This window comes from Pinus tabuliformis, chromosome 2_2 (genome assembly GCF_031772625.1).
Source record: "Pinus tabuliformis cultivar Carrire ecotype Pingquan chromosome 2_2, CPIR1, whole genome shotgun sequence".
NCBI lineage: Eukaryota > Viridiplantae > Streptophyta > Pinopsida > Pinales > Pinaceae > Pinus > Pinus tabuliformis.
Window position 1 is genome coordinate 800,470,198 of NC_142300.1, and position 13,235 is coordinate 800,483,432.

The 13,235-nt window shown below is 46.2% G+C and overlaps 1 pseudogene; it reads right to left on the reverse strand.

The window, feature by feature from the left end:
• Nucleotides 1-4,994: 4,994 nt before the first annotated feature.
• Nucleotides 4,995-6,104, reverse strand: LOC149195165 (18S ribosomal RNA; annotated as a pseudogene).
• Between the last annotated feature and the right edge of the window lie 7,131 nt (nucleotides 6,105-13,235).

The following is a 13,235-nucleotide window of genomic DNA, read 5'->3' on the forward strand; positions in this document are numbered from 1 at the left end:
TCCACATGTTCCTCAGCTGTAATGTCTTCATATCCTCCCCATGTTGGAATTCTAGCAGCATATTTACTAGGGAGATCATGCAAAATAGCAGGGAGAGCTAGAGGAGCATACCTAGCAGGTACAGCCATAATGAAAGGAGGAGCAGGGATAACAGATACTGTATGACTAGTGGGACCAGAACTAGTATGAGATGTTGTCTGAGGACTATTTGGACTAGCAGAGGCAGAAGATAAAGTATGAGTACGGAAAGGGCTATTTGGACTTTGTAAACCACTGACAAAAGAACTCCAATTTGGGAGAGGTAGACCAGTTTTAGATTTAAGAAAAACTTCAAAAGGGTCAAGCTCCTTGAGCTGTTTCAAGTCCTCCTCCTCTAATAACAATTCAGAAGTAACAATTTCCCAAAACTCTTCTTTATCTTTTTGTGACACTAAAGATGAAGTATCGATGCCTTTCTTTTGTAAATCCAAAATGATTCCAATAAGTTCTTCTTCGTTTTCAGACCTCAACAATACCTCTTGAATTTTATCATCAACAATTTTATCTTCAGGACTTCTAGAAAACTCAGGAAACAAAGACTTTGAAATGTTTGAAGTACCTGGTATATCAGAAAATCTTTGTCTACTCCTTGAGATGATATTGGGATTATCCACAGGACTAGGTGGGTTTGGGTCAGGATTACTCCTTGTATATCTTCCTCTCGAAGCCACCTTTTAAACTTTAAGAATTAATGGAGTCACCAAGGTAGAATGCAGCCTCGAAAACCTTTTTGAGCTCCTGCTACCTTCAGAAGTTCAGTCTTATAATTTCAGGAATGAGTAATCTTCAGGCTCCCGGCAGACGCACCAAAATGTTATCACAAAATCAAGCACTGAAGGGCTGCTGATCAGGTAGACTCTGTGTAACTGTTTCAGACCAATCTTTTGACTAAGGCTTAGCCTCCTTAGCCTGAGAGGGCTCTCTCAAAAGGTTATTGATTTTGACTATTGATAAGATGGCTAACTCTTGTAAAGTGAATTTAACAAACATGCTGGCTGGACAGACATTACAAAGACTTCCATTGGGCTTATGGAGTTAATCATACTTCAGTAAACTATAACACTGCTCATACATAGAAGTCAGGGCATGTGATGTTTAAATACTCAAAACAACATCTCATAGAGAACCTCAGTTAACAAATACACACAGGAAATCAGAGCAGCATAAGTGAATTCTGAGTGATTGTGTATTTATACAACTGTAAAAACATAAAGGATAAAGCAAAACCACATATCTTGAGCATTGAAACACTGTATGAATCCTGAGAAGAAAAGCAGCAAATTGTATTACTGAAACTGAGTTTTTACACAAGCCAAAACAATACTCTGTTTTCTCAAATATCCAACCCTCATTACATAGATGATTCAGCTATATATAGAAACATAATTCTAACTACTTGGAGCTTCCTCCTCCAGCATGAGGGGAGCTCGATGACTGCCACTAATGACACCTATCTGCTTTGTAACAAACTATTAAATACAATAACTGATAATTGAAATTCTAAAGAGTTCTAATCTGATTATGACTCTAACTCTATCTCCTTCGTAGAATGATTCCTCCTTGCAGCTTTGACACCTGGTTTCCTTTTCATTTGGCTGAGATGGCTGAGATGAGCAGTTAATGCTCCATGTTGGCTTTGGATACTGAAGGCTTTAACTGCTCAGCGATGTTAGGGAATATCCCTTGCTTTCCGGTTCTGGTCCCCCATCACTTCGAATATGCAGCAGCATGTCTTTTTAGTCCCTTTAATAACCCAAAAACATAGAACACCACCATGTTTCGAGATGAGTCGGATGCTCCATCGATAGCCAAGTGTGCAAGCCAAAATTCCATGTATGCAATTCATTCAATACCCTATGACCGGTAATAAAGTGGCTTTATAACCGAAAAATTTTTAAACCTGAATTAAACACTTCACCTTTTTGAAGGCACACCTGTCTTGATCAGAATGGCTGGGATGTCTTCATTTGATCTTTACATATCCTTTAGGTGTTCCCTTTTGGAAAAAATCCCGCACATATTACCAAACTGTTTGTTTTCTTTAAAAACACCACCTACAGCAGTTTCGTAGCGCGCTACGAAACTGCTGAATTTGTTAAAACAGCTTGTATTTGCCCTGAGGTATTTACTGCCTAGATATTTGGTTGCCAAAAATCCTTTTGATCCTTGATACATATAGCAGGGATATACATGTCCTCAAAACAACAAAACGAAGCAAAATTTGCCAAAATTTGGAAAAAAACCTTTCTTTGAACAACAACTTCATTTATCAGCTAATTGGTCTAGCTGGGCCTTTAAGTCTTCAACCTTCTTCCACTGACCTAGCTGTGCTTCCAAGTCTTCAATCCTCTTCTTCATAGCTTTGTTTTCGGCTCTTAAACGTATATTTATCTTTCTGATGAATTTAGCCTCCTTAATTGCGGGAACTATCCATGTATAAACATCAGCTACTGAATCCACCTGGTTTACTAGGTTTTCACTTCCTTTCAATACAGCTTTACGATAGTTTTCATACCTGACTGCAGACTCCCTAGTGGCATTCTTCACCTTAACAATTTCATGTTTAGCTGCTTCTAGCTGATTCTTTATAGCTATGATATTACCTCCTTGAGATATGATAATTGTTCTGTTGGTGTCTTTTTGCTTAATTTTCTCTGCCTCCTCTGTTCTGGACAATTCCTCAGCTACCTCTGTTCTAGGCAGTTTCTCAGCTTCCCTTACTTGCTTTCTTATAATAGGTATTCTTGGTTTGAAGACGAATTCATCACCTGGTTCATCAAACCTCAATCTTTTTGAAGCTCTAGACTTCTTGGTGCTTTCTGGTGATGACTGTGTCAAATCAATGTGCACTGGTTCAATGTGCACCGGTTCAATTTGCTCAAACTCAATGGCCTCCAACAAATCACTCAGGCTTGCCTTAGATACCGGGCTTTCTTCAACAGCTAATGCTTTGCCTTTTTCTTTGCTTATTTGGCTCCTTGTCCTTACCCTTGACACTGTTTCAGATCCACTTGGTCCAGGTACAGTCTTCTTATGATGAGCTTCTTCTTTTGCTGATGGCTGAGGTTGTTCTTTAATGATCAGTGGCTTCACTGATTTTCTTAACTGTGACTTGGCTTTCTTTTTATCTTTTGCCTCCTTTTGAAGCTCAGCTAGCGTGAGTTCTTCGACTGATTGTTCTTTTTCTCTAACTGGCTGTGGAGTAAGACCTGTTTTACTTTGGAAACCAGCCATGAAAATGAACGAGTTCCAGTCTCTACCTATTTTCTGGAGACCATCCAAAACTAACAATTTAACCAAACCATGGTGAAACAAAGATGTTTCACAATCTTCCTTTCTTAATTGCACTTTGTCACACATTTTGCTCAGACTGCGAAACAAGTAAAAGGAAATGTCTATGGATGATTTACCAGTAAAATGTAACAACAACTTGAAGTGATAAGAGTAGACCTTATTTTATCTTCCCTCACAGGTCAAGTACTTCTGAATACAGGTGAGAAGAAGGGAATAATGCTCCTTGACATAGTTTCTAGGCACTACTTTTGTTAGGTCTTCATTCACATATGCCTCTTTTAAAAACTCTTTACATGGATTCATATCGAACTTAAAATTCTTAAACCATTCTTGCCCCCCTCTTGGGATCTCAGTTACAGCAGCTATTGCCTCCGGAGACACTTGAACTTCCAACATAGCTATTTTAGAATTTAAACCAGTGAAGTTTAAAGCAAAATCTTTTGTTACCTGAGCATGGCCACCTTGCAGCTTCTTACAGAAATTCCAACACCCAGCATCTTTGAATGCTTTCTTCACGCCTTCATCTCTTAATGTGACGTCTAAACCTTCAGGTTCTGTTCTCTGACATCTTCCAGATCTATGTTCTTTCCTCTCCATTTTGCTTTTGAAATCTTCGCATAGACAATGACCAACAACTTCAGTTAAAATGGTGATTCAATTCTCTTTGACTTAGCCTCGCTTGTAATCAGGCTCGCTTGGAAACAGGCTCGCTTGAAAACTCAAATACATCATCACACAAGCTGGTCACTTATGCATCGTTTACGATCATCATAAAGATCCATGCACGGTAAAATCCATTTGAATGATATTTCTGTGCATGTCTACAAATCTATTGGTGGAATTGTGGTTAATGACTGACATGAGAGGACGGAATTGATGACTCATCAACAGACTTGACACTTTGGGAAAAATTTGCTGCCAAACGCACGAATCTACGATTTCGCAGCGCGGTTAGTTTTGAATTCTCATAACGCGCTGCGAAACGGCTTAATGATGACGCGCTGCGGAATGGCTGAACAATGATTACGCTGCGAAACTGACCAATAAGAGACTGCGCTGCGAAATCACGGAAAGAGCCGGTGACTAGGATATGACAAGACATGGCTTATGAAACCATGATGGTGGAGGACGACCAATAGGATTAGAGTATAATTTAAATCAAACACCTTTAAAGCTCCAACCCTAAGTAAGAAACATAAAACAAAAACAATTTGACACCAACTTTTGACATTGAACTTAGAACAAAGGATTACATGCAAATTTTTATAGTTCTAAGTGATAACAGGCTGCATCAGTGTAGCATGCGTGTGGCCCAGAACATATAAGGGCATCATAGACCTGTTATTTCCTCAAACTCCCATGGCCTAAACGGCCATAGTCCCTCTAAGAAGCTGGCCACGAAGGGGAACCTCTACGTAGCTAGTTAGCAGGCTGAGGTCTCATTCATTATCGGAATTAACCAAACAAATCGCTCCACCAACTAAGAACAACCATGCACCACCAGCCATAGAATCAAGAAAGAGCTCTCAAGCTGTCAATCCTTACCATGTCTGGACCTGGTAAGTTTCCCCGTGTTGAGTCAAATTAAAACGCAGGCTCCACTCCTGGTGGTGCCCTTCCGTCAAGTCCTTTAAGTTTCAGCCTTGCGACCATACTCCCCTTGGAACCCAAACACTCTGATTTCTCAGAAGGTGCTAGCGGAGTCCTTAGAGCAACATCCGTCGATCCCTGGTCGGCATCATTTATGGTTGAGACTAGGATGGTATCTGATCATCTTTGATCCCCCAACTTTCATTCTTGATTAATGAAAACATCCTTGGAAAATGCTTTTGCAGTGGTCCATCTTTCATAAATCCAAGAATTTCACCTCTGACAATGAAATACGAATGCCCCCGATAGTCCCTATTAATCATTACTTCGGTCCGGAAGGCCAACACAATAGGACCAAACTCCTGTCACTTTATTCCATGCTAATGTATTCAGAGCATAAGCTTGCTTTGAGCACTCTAATTTTTTCAAAGTAACAGTGTCGGATCCGCGACCCAGCCAATTAAGGCTAGGAGCACGTTGCCGATAAAAGGGACGGAAGGGCAGGTGCACACCGAGTAGGCGGACCGACCTTTACAACCCAAGATCCAACTACGAGCTTTTTAACTGCAACAACTTAAATATACGCTATTGGAGCTGGAATTACCGCGGTTGCTGGTACCAGACTTGCCCTCCAATGGATCCTTGTTAAGGGATTTAGATTGTACTCATTCCAATTACCAGACTTGATGAGCCTAGTATTGTTATTTATTGTCACTACCTCCCCATGTCAGGATTGGGTAATTTGCGCACCTGCTGCCTTCCTTGGATGTGGTAGCCATTTCTCAGGCTCCCTCTCCAGAATCGAACCCTAATTCTCCGTCACCATCACCATCATGGTAGGCCTCTATCCTACCATCGAAAGTTGATAGGGCAGAAATTTGACATGAAGCATCGCCAGCACAAGGGCTGTGCGATCCGTCAAGTTATCATGATTCACCAGAGAAGCGGGCAAGCCCGCGCCGACCTTTTATCTAAAAAATGCATCCCTTCCAAAGAGTCTGGACTTGGTGCACGTATTAGCTCTAGAATTACTATGGTTATCCGAGTAATATGGTACCATAAAAAAAACTACAACTAATTTAATGAGCCATCCGCAGTTTCATAGTCTGAATTAGTTCATACTTAGACATGCATGGCTTAATCTTTGAGACAAGCATATGACTACTGGCAGGATCAACCAGGCAGCACCCTCCCACTTCAAAGGGTATTCCGGGTGCTCTCTTATCGAGAGCCAACCTGAACACCCATCAAGCCAAAGAGATGTCAAAATATCATGTAAAACTTTTATGCCTTACACCTCTTGCATCCCAAGAAGGAAGCACATGCAACATGCCAAGGACATGGCGAAAAAATGGGCAGACCTGCCAAGCCACAACGCACCAAGGCCAATCCAGAGTTTGCATCCATAGCCCAACCAACAAGAAAACAAGAAATCACTCACCCACTCCCTTAGAAATGCCTCCAAAGGCCTCCACGCCCCACACTGAGGCCACCTAGGAGTCCACCCGGACAGCAGCAGCGGTGGACCTCGATCACCCGATCGCCTGCGGCAGCCTCGATGCAAAGGAAAAAATGGAGGACGACCAACCACGAACCTCTATATTATAAATGAGCCACAACCCTCCCCACCCCGCACTGAGGCCACCTAGGAATCCACCCAGACAACAACAACGATGGGCCTCGATCTCTCGACCGCATGCGGCAGCCTCGATGCGAAGGAAAAGGAAGGAAAATAAAAAGAGGACGACCGACCACACAAATCCTATCATAGAGAGGCCATACAAACCTCCCCGCGCCCGCACCGATGCCACCTAGGAGTCGACCCGGATAGTAGCAACAGTGGACCTTGATCAGATGATCACCTACGGTAGCCTCAACACAAAGGCAAGGGAAGGAAATCATACAAGACAAACCGAGCCTGCAACCTCCCTTAGAAATGCCCGCCAACCCACCCCTCCCCGCACAGGGGCCACCTAGGAGTCCACCCGGATAGCAGCAACGATGGACCTCGATCGCATGATCGCCTGCGGCAGCATAAATGCAGAGGAAATGGAAGGAAATAAAACAAGACCAACCGAGCCCACAACCTCTCTTAGAAATGCCCCCTGACCCTCCACGCCACGCACCGAGGCCACCTAGGAGTCCACCCGGACAACAGCAACGGTGGACCTCGATCACTTGACTGCCTGCAACAACCACGATGCGAAGGCAAAGGGGAAGGAAATAAATGCAAGTCAAGAGTCTCGCTACACAATACAAGAACACATATCCAAACAAAAGGAGGGATCAGGTAGCTCCACACCCCACACACTCTACATACAGGCAACCTAGGAGATTTCCCACAGCTTTACCGACCATATGATGAATAATTTTCCCCTACGGCCACCTCCACGCAAAGGAGGGAGGTCGAAGGATTCCACCTTGAAATCCTTCTTCCAGATAGCCCCCACCATCGATGTAGAAAGCCTCCTCCCCGTTGGACCACGAGTGCATACACAATTGAAGCAACAAGTTCCCCCCAACCCTCCCCTCCTCGCAAAGAGGCCACCTAGGAGTCCACCCGGACAGCAGGAACGATGGACCTCGATCACATGATCACCTATGGCAACCTCAATGCAAAAGGAAATGGAAGGAAACAAAACAACAAGACCAACCGAACCCATAAGATCTCTTAGAAATGTGCCCCCCGACCCTCCATGCCATGCACCGAGGCCACCTAGGAGTCCACTCGGACAGCAGCAATGGTGGACCTCGATCACTTGATGACCTGGGACAACCACGATGCGAAGGAAAAGGAAGGAAATAAATGAAAATCAAGAGGCTCGCTACACAATACAAGAACATATCCAAATAGGAGGATGGATCGGGCAGCTCCGCACCCCACGCACCCTACGTACAGGAAACCTAGGAGTTTTCCCACAGCTTTACTGACTAGACGATGAATAATTTTCCCCTACGGCCACCTCCATGCAAAGGAGGGAGGTTGAAATGTTCCACCTCAAAATCCTTCTTCTAGATAGCCCCCACCATCAATGTAGCAAGCCTCCTCCCCATTGGACCACGAGCGCATACACAATTGAAACAACAAGTGCCCCCCAACCATCCCCTCCCCGCAGAGAGGCCACCTAAGAGTCCACCCGGACAGCAGCAATGATGGACCTCGATCGCATGATCACCTGCGGCAGCCTCAATGCAAAGGAAATGGAAGGAAACAAAACAACAAGACCAACCGAGCCCACAACCTCTCTTAGAAATGTGCCCCCCAGACCCTCCACACCATGCATCGAGGCCACCTAGGAGTCCACCCGGACAGCAGCAATGGTGGACCTCGATCACTTGACCGCCTGCCGCAACCATGATGCGAAGGCAAAGGAAGGAAATAAATGCAAATTAAGAGGCTCGCTACACAATACAAGAACATATCGAAACAGGAGGAGGGATCGGGCAGCTCCGCACCCCCCGCACCCTACGTACAGGCAACCCAGGAGATTTCCCACAGCTTTACCAAGTGGACGATGAACACTTTTCCCCTACGGCTACCTCCACGCAAAGGAGGGAGGTTGAAGTGTTCCACCTCGAAATCCTTCTTCCAGATAGCCCCCACCATCGACATAGCAAGCCTCCTCCCCATTGGACCAGGAGCGTATACACAATTGAAACAACAAATGCCCATAAACGTTGTGACTTAACATTTCCAACCGCAAAATCCTACCACGCACACAAGATGCAAGGGAAAAGCCAACCCCTCGATCAAACATATGGGCCAACACATCTATCAAAACCTCAAAGCCAACGCAACCATGAATGATGTGCACTTTGAAAGGAATGCCAACCCTTGACTTTACAATAAGGAGAATAGCGCCTCACATCGCCTGATGGAAAAAGCAAGCAAGAGGGAGGCGTAGATGGTTTACAACTGAAACCCTTCCACATCCCTCTTAAATGTATGCATCTCAACCGATAATGCCAACGTATAAAGAGTACAAGCACAAGACACCGACACCATAAATAGCCGAAGAATTAAGAGGCTAGCCATCACAAGGAGCCACACCACAACAAGCCATACAACTCCAAAAACTTGGAGCAGAAGGGGAATTGTTCACATATGCCTCCCGGGACAAGCATGGCCAACATTACCGCTCATGCACTACCGACTGGGTATGGAGAGAAGATGAAAATCGGCCGCCCTACAAATGACCCAAGCCCATTCTTGAGGCAAACCTGAAAAACCAACTCAATTACCAACCCACCTTTCACACGAAAAGCAAAACCCTCCGCACCAAACAGGGAGGAGGTGAACAATATAATGGGGAGCCAATTTCAATGGAGCCACAAACGACTTCCCAATCCAATCAAAATTCCCTATTTGCAACAACTGAGAGGCACGATAGCAACATAGGCACGACAGAGTTTTGGGGCTTCCATCTAGGACCGCAACAACAAAGGCTCAAAGGAGTGCCGAGAAAACTTTCAACATTCTTATAGTTTGGATGGTAAAGAGGGACAGGGATGAGCATGGCCCACATTACCGCTCATGTGCTACCGACTGGGGATGGAGAGAAGACTAAAATCAACCACCTACAAATGACCCAAGGCCATTGTTCGAGTAAACCTGACAAAGCAACTCGATTACCAACCCACCTTTCACACGGAAAGAAAACCTGTCATCGGTATCTTCTGGAGGGGCATGAGGGGGACCATGATGAGCTAAGGAGCCACACCAAAACAACCCATACAACTCCAAGAACTTAGAGAGTAGAAGGGAAATTGTTCACATATGCCTCTTGGGATGAGCATGGCCAACATTAGCGCTCATGAGCTACCGAGTGGGGATGGAGAGATGATGAAAATCGGACACCCTACAAACGACCCAAGGCCATTGTTCAGTCAAATGCGAAAACAGAACTCGATTACCAACCCACCTTTCACACGGAAAGAAAACTTGTCGCTGGTATCATCTGGAGGGGCAGAAGTGGACCAAGACGAGCCAGGGAGCCAAACCACAACAGCCCCTACAGCTCCAAGAAATTAGAGAGCAATCGTCCACATATGCCTCCCAGGACGAGCATGGGAAACATTACTGCTCATGTGTTACCGAGTGGGGATGGAGAGAAGATGAAAATCGTCCACCCTACAAACGACCTAAGGCCATCATTTAGGCAAACACAAAAACAAAACTCGATTACCAACCTACCTTTCACACGGAAAGAAAACCTATCACTGGTATCGTCTGGAGGGGCATGAGGGGGACCAGGATGAGCCAGGGAGCCACACCACAATAGCCCATACAGCTCCAAGAACTTGGAGAGTGGAAGGGGAATTTTTCACATATGCCTCCCAAGACGAGCGTGGCCAACATTACCGCTCATGCACTACTGAGTAGGGATGGAGAGAAGATGAAATCATCCACCCTACAAACAACCCAAGGCCATCGTTTAGGCAAACACGAAAACACAACTCGATTACCAACCCACCTTTCACACGAAAAGAAAACCTGTCACTAGTATCATCTGGAGGGGCATGAGGGGACCAGGACGAGCCAGGGAGCCACACCACAACAACCCATACAGCTCCAAGAACTTGGAGTGAGGAAGGGGAATTGTTCACATATGCCTCCCAAGACGAGCATGTCCAACAATACCACTCATGCGCTACCGAGTGGGGATGGAGAGAAGATGAAAATTGGCCGCCCTATAAACGACCCAAGGCCATTGTTCAGGCAAACGTGAAAACACAACTTGATTACCAACCCACCTCTCACACGGAAAGAAAACCTGTCACTGGTATCATCTGGAGGGACACGAGGGGACCAGGATGAGCCAGGGAGCCACACCAAAATAGCCCATACAGCTCCAAGAACTTGGAGAGCGGAAGGGGAATTGTTCACATATGCCTCCTAGGACGAGCATGGCCAACATTACCGCTCATGCGCTACCGAGTAGGGACGGAGAGAAGATGAAAATTGGCTGCCCTACAAATGACCCAAGGCCATTGTTCAGGAAAACCCAAAAACACAACTCGATTACCAACCCACCTTTCACACGGAAAGAAAACTTGTCACTGGTATCATCTGGAGGGGCATGAGGGGACCAGGACGAGCCAGGGAGCCACACCACAACAGCCCATACAGCTACAAGAACTTGGAGAGCGGAAGGGGAATTGTTAACATATCCCTCCCACGATGATCATGGCCAACATTACCGCTCATGCATTACCGAGTGGGGATGGAGAGAAGATGAAAATCGGCCGCCCTACAAACGACCCATGGCCATCTTTCAGGAAAACCCAAAAACACAACTCGATTACCAACCCACCTTTCACACGGAAAGAAAACCTGTCGCTCGTATCATCTGGATGGCACGAGGGGGACCCGGATGAGCCAGGGAGCCACACCACAACAGCCCATATAGCTCCAAGAACGTGGAGAGTGAAAGGGGAATTGTTCACAAATGCCTCCCAGGACGAGCATGGCCAACATTACCGCTCATGCGCTACCGAGTGGGGATGGAGAGAAGATGAAAATTGACCGCCCTACAAACGATCCAAGGCCATCATTCAGGAAAACGCAGAAACACAACTCTATTACCAACCCACCTTTCACACGGAAATAAAACCTGTCACTCGTATCATCTAGAGGGGCATGAGAGGACCAAGATGAGCCAGGGAGCCACACCACAACAACCCATACACAACTCCAAGAACTTAGAGAGATGAAGGGGAATTGTTCACATATGCCTCCCGGGAAGAGCATGGCCAACATTACCACTCATGCGCTACCGAGTGGGGATGGAGAGAAGATGAAAATCGGCCACCCTACAGATGACCCATGGGCATCATTTAGGAAAACCCAAAAACACAACTCAATTACCAACCCACCTTTCACGCGAAAAGGAAACCTGTCGCTAGTATCATCTGGAGGGGCATGAGGGGACCAACAAGAGCTAAGGAGCCACACTACAAAAACCCATACAACACCAAGAACTTGGAGAGTAGAAGGGGAATTGTTCACCTATGCCTCCCGGGACGAGCATGGTCAACATCGCCGCTCATGCGCTACCGAGTGGGGATGGAGAGAAGATGAAAATCGGCCACCCTACAAATGACCCAAGGCCATCCTTCAGGAAAACCCGAAAAAAAAACTTAATTACCAACCCACCTTTCACGTGAAAAGGAAACCTGTCACTTGTATCATTTGGATGGGCACGAGGCATCGGGGGGGGGGCGCAAGGTGAGCCAGGGAGCCACACCACACCCATCCATATGAGTTTACAAAGACACCCTCGACCGAACGAGTTTGCACGGATGCCCTCGCCCGACCCGCCCGAATGAGTTGACGCGGACGCCCTCAAACGACCCGCCCGACTGTAACGAAAGGACAAGGGAGAGTCAGGAAAATGAGCTACAAAAACATGCACAAAGCCAACCTCGGGTCACAACATAGCAAATTTGATACGGGCTCGTTGCCCCGGGCGCACCCTCTCCTGACCCGCCCAAACGAGTTAATGCGGACACCCTCAAACAATACGTCCGTACGAGTTTGCATGGGCACCCACACGAACGTAATGAAGGGAAAAGGGAGAGCCGAACAAATGAGCTGCACGAATGTTCACAAAGACAACCTTGGGTCACAACTTATCATTTTTGATACGTGCTTGTTCGCTCGGGCATGCCCTTGACCGAACGACCCACCCAAATGAGATGACACGGACGCCCTCAAATGACACGCCCGAACGAATTTGCATGGGCACAGACACGACCAAAATGAAGCGACAAGGGAGAGTTGGGGAAACGAGCAGCACGAACATGCACAAATCCAACCTCGGGTCACAAATTAGAATTTTTGATATGGGATTGTTCGCCCGGGCGCGCCCTCTCTCGAACGCGTTCACACGGACGCCCTCAAATGACCTGCCCAAATGATTTTGCATGGGCACCTGCACGACTGAAACGAAGCGACAAGGGAGTGCCCAGAAAACGAGCTGCACGAATGTGCACAAAGCCAACCTCGGGTCACAACTTAGCATTTTTTATACGGGCTCATTCGCTTGGGCGCGCCCTCGCCTGAATGAGTTCACATGGACATCCTCAAATGACCCGCCTGAATGAATTTGCATGGGCGCTCACACGACCGAAACAAAGCGACAAGGGAGAGCCGGGAAAACAAGCAGCACGAACATGCACAAATTCAACCTCGGGTCACAAATTAGCATTTTTGATACGGGCTCGTTCGCCTGAGCGTGCCCTCGCTTGAACGACCCACCCGAATGAGTGCACACGGATGCCCTCAAACGACCCACCCGAACAAATTTGCA